Source organism: Palaemon carinicauda, chromosome 3, assembly GCF_036898095.1.
Source record: "Palaemon carinicauda isolate YSFRI2023 chromosome 3, ASM3689809v2, whole genome shotgun sequence".
Lineage (NCBI taxonomy): Eukaryota > Metazoa > Arthropoda > Malacostraca > Decapoda > Palaemonidae > Palaemon > Palaemon carinicauda.
In genome coordinates this window covers 80,810,013-80,817,512 of record NC_090727.1, presented here as the reverse complement: position 1 = coordinate 80,817,512, position 7,500 = coordinate 80,810,013, and the positions used below count along the sequence as shown (strand labels likewise).

Genomic DNA, 7,500 nt, shown 5'->3' with positions numbered 1-7,500 from the left:
AACCTGCCGCAGACGGCTCTCCTCGTGAGGCGAACCTACTCCGTGCCCTTTGGATACGCCGTTTACCTGAACCTGTGCGCGCTGCCATACCCGATGTCGATAGTTTACCCATAAAAGACTTGATGACCAAAGCCGACGCCCTTATGGACAGCCACTTCAAGACCTCCATCAACGCCTCCACCCCCGACGACGAGGATGCCTATTCAACGTCAATCGAAGCTGACATGAACGCCGTAGGACATACACGCCTACCCCATGACGTGCCAAAGCGGCGACAAAGCCGCCCACCACCCACCAATCGCTCGGGCCCCAACGAACGACTTTTACAGCCACTTACTACCTCCCATCCGCCGCAGTTTTGCTACTACCACTTCAGATTCGGGGCAACCGCGAAGAAATGTGCCAAAGATTGCCAGTGGCCAAAAAACGTGTAAGTAGGCCATCGCTTGTGGCGATGGCCTCCCATGTTTCTAATCTTTTCTTTTTACAGGATGCAGGAACGGGCGTGCGATTTTTGGTAGACACGGGTGCTTGTCGTTCTCTTTTGCCGAGGAAACTCTTCAAGGCACAACGTAGTCTGTCTACATCTGCCGACGTCCGCTTGGTAGCTGCCAACGGATCTGCGATACCCACCTACGGTTACGAGAACCTCACATTATCGTTTGGAAACGGTAAATTCAACTGGAAGTTTCTCGTTGCTGACGTCACAATGCCAATCCTCGGTGCGGATTTCCTCTCTCATTTCCACCTTCTGGTCGATGTCGCCCACCGACGATTGGTCAACGCAGACTCGTACTTGTCGACACCTCTTCAACCCGCCCCCTCTAACCTCGCTCTCCACATCAGCGCACCCACGGATGCCTACGCCCACCTCCTCACGTCGTACCCGGAAGTTTTCCGTCCAGAACTTCGCCAAACGCCCACGGTTCCTGCCAAGCACGGTATTTATCACCATATCAAGACGACGGGACCCCCAGTCTTCGCAAAATTTAGACGTCTGGCACCAGAACGATTGGCAGCTGCCAAACAGACGTTCGCCGAAATGGAGAAAATGGGCCTTTGCCAAAAGGCCTCCAGCCCATGGTCGTCACCCTTACACATCGTTCTGAAGAAAGACGGCTCCCTCCGTCCGTGCGGGGATTACAGGCGCCTGAACATGCAAACAGAACCGGATCACTACCCCCTCCCTAACATTGCCGATGTAACCTACCTGCACAAAGCGAAGGTTTTCTCTACGCTCGACCTCCTGAAGGGGTATTATCAGGTGCCTATGAACCCAGAAGACATCCCCAAGACCGCCATCACCACTCCGTTTGGCACATACACCTTCAATTACTCTTGTTTTGGCCTTCGTAATGCTGGGGCAACGTTTCAACGTCTCATGGATGGCATCTTAGGGGACCTCCCTTTCTGTGTATGTTATGTGGACGACATACTTGTGTTCTCTTCCTCAAAAGAGGAACACCTCCGTCACCTGCGCATCGTGCTCGACCGCCTGCAACAAAACGGCCTTGTAGTCCGGTACGACAAGTGTACCTTTGGCGCCAACGAAGTGTCGTTCTTAGGGCACCGTATCACTCCTGAAGGAGTCCATCCCCTCCCTGAGAAGGTAGCAGCCGTTCAGAATTTCCCCACGCCCTCGACCGTCAAAGCTCTGCAGGAATTCTTGGGCATGATCAACTATTATCACCGTTTTCTGCCAGCCATTGCCGCCACTCTTGCTCCCCTCTACGCCTCCCTCAAGGGCAAGCCAAAGGACTTGAAGTGGGGTCCCCTTCAAGAAGCAGCCTTCTGCAATGCAAAGAAGGCCCTATCAACTGCTGCGGCTCTCACTTTTCCTATCCCACACGCCCCTCTCCTTCTCTCCACCGATGCCAGCGACGTCGCTATTGGTGCAGTACTCGAGCAGGTGGTCAAAGGCTCGCCCCGCCCATTGCCCTTCTTCAGCAGAAAACTGTCCAAGGCAGAATCGGGTTATTCTACCTTCGATCGAGAATTGCTGGCGGTGCACTTGGCTGTCCGTCACTTTCGCCATTTCTTAGAAGGTACGCCCTTCGTCATTCGCACAGACCACATGCCTCTGGTGCACGCCTTCACTCGACAGTCCGACGCCTAGTCCGCCCGTCAACGCCGGCATCTCTCCGCCGTGGCTGAATACAATTGCACCCTCCAATACGTCCCTGGGAAAATCAATCCCGTTGCCGATGCCCTGTCAAGAAACACGTTGGCTGCCGTTCAACTGGGATTGGATTACAACGCCCTGGCTGAAGCCCAACGACAGGATCCAGAGTATCAAGCTTGTAGGACATCCTGCACGTCCCTCCGTTGGGAGGATTTTCCCCTCGAAGACTCCAACACCACCCTCCTCTGTGACGTCAGTACTGGTAGACCGCGACCTTGGATTCCTGCACCCATGCGCCGACAGGTGTTTGATTTCATCCACGGCCTTTCACATCCTTCGTGCCGTTCTACTGCACAGCTGCTGAAGGCAAAGTTCATTTGGCACGGCATTTCTAAGGATGCTAAGGATTGGGTCCGTGCCTGTACTTCTTGCCAAACTTCCAAAGTACATCGACACACGGATTCAGGAGTGGGCACCTTTCCTCAACCTCAGCGTCGTTTCGCACACATTCACGTCGACGTTGTAGGCCCCCTACCCACATCACAAGGACATCGTTACCTGTTTACCGTCATCGACCGCTCCACTCGTTGGCCTGAAGCCATTCCCATGGAAACTGCAACGTCCGCCTCATGTACATCTGCCTTACTCTCTGGATGGATTTCAAGATTCGGTATCCCTGAGCATATTACTTCTGACAGGGGAACCACTTTCACCTCTCAATTATGGACGTCATTAGCGAATCTCCTGGGCATCACCCTACATCAGACAACGGCCTACAACCCCGCTGCCAATGGAATGGTTGAACGTTTTCATCGCACCCTCAAAGCAGCTTTGATGTCCCGCTGCAAGGATTGCAACTGGTTTACTCAGCTTCCCTGGGTCCTCCTTGGACTAAGGACCACTCCTAAAGATGCCCTCGACGTCTCGGCAGCCGAAATGGTGTATGGCGACCCGTTGGTCGTCCCTGCCGAGTTTTTTCCTTCTACAACCTCCTCTGACGATCTCCAGCGCATACGTCACGTCGTGGGAAAATTTACTCCGTGCCGCCAGACTTACAAGCCCCCAGCGAAGCATCACATACCAACGGACTTGCACTCTGCAACGCACGTCTTACTGCGCAACGACACCAGCAAGCCACCACTAACGCCCCCTTACACGGGCCCTTTCCTTGTGATCCGACGCAGTCCGAAAGCATTCCTCCTAAACATTCGGGGCAAAGAAGACTGGGTCTCCATTGATCGTCTAAAACCTGCTTATCTTCTGCCAGATGACCCGCCTACAGTTCGCCTCTCTAGATCAGGGCGCCCTATTTAACATGTACAGTATGTCATTTTTAGGGGGGGAGCCATGTACCAACCGTGTGTCACACAATTGTACATAATTCCTTTTGTATATAATATGCTTGTATCTTCGCTCTTCCCTCGCACTCAAACGAACATGAAAATTCATGTCTGCTGTTTTGCTCTGAATATTGTCTGTCTTGTGAACTTGTTATGTCCTGTTGCCTTGAGGTTTTGTATATAAGGAGAATGTTCCACAATAATATAACTCAGTCGTTTCCAATCTGCCTTTGAGTTCACACCCTCTCTCGGCACCGTCACACTAGGGAACAATGGTTTGATTTTGGAGTGTACTTCTCCTAAAAGAGGTGATTACCATAGGTAGAGAGTCTATTCTACCCTTAACAAGAGGAAACTAGCCACTGAACAATTACATTGCAGTAGTTAACCCAGTGAGCGAAGAAAAATTGTTTGGTAATCTCAGGGTGTATGAGGACAGAGGAGAATGTGAAAAAAATAGGCCAGACTACTCAGTGTATGTGTAGGCAAAGACAAAATTAGCCGTAACCAGTGAGATGGAATGTAATACTGTCTGGCCACTCAAATGACCAAATAACTCTATTTACATACATATAGAATTGTATGTATATGCGTATAGGTGTATGTGTAGGCAAAGACAAAATGAGCCGTAACCAGAGAGATGGAATGTAATACTGTCTGGCCAGTCAAATGAGCAAATAAATCTCTAATTACATACATATATAATTGTGTGGATATGCGTATAGGTATATGTGTAGGCAAAGACAAAATGAGCCGTAACTAGAGAGAGAGGAATCCAATGTAATACTGTCTGGCCAGTGAAATGAGCAAATAACTCTTTAATTATATACATATATAATTGTGTTTACATATGTGTATTTGTGGGAGTATGTATAAGTCCAATAATAATATTTCAAATGCAGTCTGATTCTTACGATTATCAGATATTTTTTTATTCATATAATAAGTAACGAAAAATATCTGAAATTTTGACATCTGTATTTTCCGTCCCTCGGGAGAGGAGAGAAGGAGTGGTCATACCCTGGTGAGAAGGAAGGAGATTCTGTAAGCATATACATTTAATTATTTACCGAGTGTAATAACATTTTAAGATTAATTATTTGTTTTAAAAAAGGAGAATTTACTGAAAGCTTACTCCTCCCAAAATATATCTTTTCGTTTTAATGTCTCTCTTTGTGTGTGTCAAGCAATTAACTATAGTCAATTCTTTTTAGTGAAGCAGATTTGCAGACTCGCAGGGGTGCCCCTTAAGCTCGGAAAAGTTTCCTAATAGCTGATTGGTTGGACAAGATAATTCTAACCAATCAGAGAGCAGGAAACTTTTCCGAACTAAAAGGGCACCGCTGTTAGTCAGTGCAAATGCGCCTCATTAAAAAAATTGAGTATAGTGATTTATAAGTCATAGAAAACTCCAATTAGTACTGTTTTCATATTACACGTTCATTAAGGTCACGGTAGTTCATCTAACTCACTGTAAACATGAATTGGTATTAAAATTTCATGTATTTTTTTTAATCAACTGTTAATGATCTATTGACGATTGCCGAAATATAATTGGGTTCTGTGGATATATGACGAGAAGTAATCTATCAAATTAAACAAAAATGACAATTTAAAAAAAAAAAAAAAAACATTTTTTGGATATTCGTATGATTTGCTGCATGAAATATATCGATGATTAAACCTGGTTTTAATTGGAAAAGCAATAGATTATTGCAAGAAAAATATTAGAGTGTTTTTATTTGAAGGAATCTGTCATAGTATTACATGTGCTGGTTCATTGATTTGATTTTTTGATTTTTACATTTTGGTGAGTTTTTGTGTTTATAATTTGTATAACATTAAAAAAGAAAAATTTAATGAGAGCTGTATTTTGTTTTTAGTAATTTTTAAATCTTTACAAGGTGAGTTTTTGTGTTTATTTGTTCAACATTTTAGAGAGAGAGAAAAAAAAAGGTAAATTCATTGAGAGCTGTATTTTGTAATGTTAAATCAGTAATGAAATATAGTGTATTTTGTTGTAAGTGATTTTTTATTTTTACATTTTGGTGAGTTTTTGTATTTATGATTTGTTTAACATTAAAAAATATTTAAATTTATTGAGAACTGTATTTTGTAATGTCAAATCCGTAATGAAATATAGTGTATTTTGTTGCTGGTGATTTTTCTTATTTTTACAGGGTGAGTTTTTGTGTTTACGACTTGTTTAACATTTTAGAAAAAAACGTAAATTTACTATTTTATTTTGTAATGAAACTGCGACTATTTTGCTGCTAGTCATTTGTTTCTACTTTTATAAGATACTACCGCTAGTGTTATTGGGTCCTTTGACTAGCCAGACTGTACAGCTCTCTCTCTCTCTCTCTCTCTCTCTCTCTCTCTCTCTCTCTCTCTCTCTCTCTCTCTCTGGTTACGGTTCATTTTCCCTTTACCATACACTGATTAGTCTGGCCTATTTTTTCCACATTCTCCTCTGTCCTCATACACCTGACAACACAGAGATTACCAAACAATTCTTTTTCCCCCAAGGGGTTAACTACTGTACTAATTGTTCAGTGGCTACTTTCCTCTTGATATTGGTAGAAGAGACTTTAGCTATGGTAAGCAGCTTTTCTAAGAGGACACTGCAAAATCAAACCATTGTTCTCAAGTCTTGGGTAGTGCCGTAGCCTCTGTACCATGGTCTTCTACTATCTTGAAGTAGAGTTCTCTTGCTTCAAGGCACACTCAGGCACACTATTCTATCTTATTTTCTATTTCCCTTGTTTTTCTTTCAAGTTTTTATAGTTTATACAGGAAAGAGCTATTTTAATGTTGTTACTGTTCTTAAAATATCTTATTTCAATTATTCATTACTTCTTGCTGCAGCAGTCAGCAACCAGCAGCAGCAAGCAGAAGCAGCAGCCACCAGCCCGCAGCAAGAAGCAAGCAGCAGCCAACAAGCAGCAGCAGCAACTAAGCAAGCAGCCAGCAGCCAGCAAGAAGCATCAAGCAGCAGCTAGCAGCCAGTAGTAAGCAGCAAGCAACAGCAACAGCAGACAGCAGCCAGCAGCCAGTAGCCAGCAGCTAGCAGCCAGCAGCCAGCAGCAGCACCAACAGCCAGCAGCCAGCAGCAGCACCAACAGCCAGAAACTAGCATCTGGCAGCAAGCATCTAGCAACCAGCAGCCAAATACTTTTATTCATCAGTTTAACCTTTAAATCTAACATCTTCCAGCACATTCTAGACAGTAACCTTTTCATAATGCATTCAACTGACTTTATTTAGAGTTGATGAATAAGAGATATCAACTTGTGCGGCCAAGAAGCAGCAAGCAACCAGCAACCAGCAGCAAGCAGCCAGCAACCAGCAACCAGTAGCAAGCAGCAAGCAACCAGCAACCAGCAACCAGCAACCAGCAGCCAGTAGCCAGCAGCCAGCAACAGCCAGCCAGCAGCAAGCAACCAGCACCAGCAGCCAGCAGCAAGCAACCAGCAACAGCCAGCCAGCAGCAAGCAACCAGCAACAGCCAGCCAGCAGCAAGCAACCAGCACCAGCAGCCAGCAGCCAGCAGCCAGCAGCCAGCAACAGCCAGCCAGCAGCAAGCAACCAGCAACAGCCAGCCAGCAGCAAGCAACCAGCACCAGCAGCCAGCAGCCAGCAGCCAGCAACAGCCAGCCAGCAGCAAGCAACCAGCAACAGCCAGCCAGCAGCAAGCAACCAGCACCAGCAGCCAGCAGCCAGCAGCCAGCAACAGCCAGCCAGCAGCAAGCAACCAGCAACAGCCAGCCAGCAGCAAGCAACCAGCACCAGCAGCCAGCAGCCAGCAGCCAGCAACAGCCAGCCAGCAGCAAGCAACCAGCACCAGCAGCCAGCAGCCAGCAACCAGCAACAGCCAGCCAGCAGCAAGCAACCAGCACCAGCAGCCAGCAGCAAGCAACCAGCACCAGCAGCCAGCAGCCAGCAGCCAGCAGCCAGCAGCCAGCAGCCAGCAACAGCCAGCCAGCAGCAAGCAACCAGCAACAGCCAGCCAGCAGCAAGCAACCAGCACCAGCAGCC

General features: G+C 46.7%; 1 long non-coding RNA gene across 1 annotated transcript in view; it reads right to left on the bottom strand.

The window, feature by feature from the left end:
• Positions 1-7,500, bottom strand: part of LOC137637773 (uncharacterized) — a 120,898-nt gene that overhangs the window by 49,974 nt on the left and 63,424 nt on the right. The window lies entirely within an intron of this gene.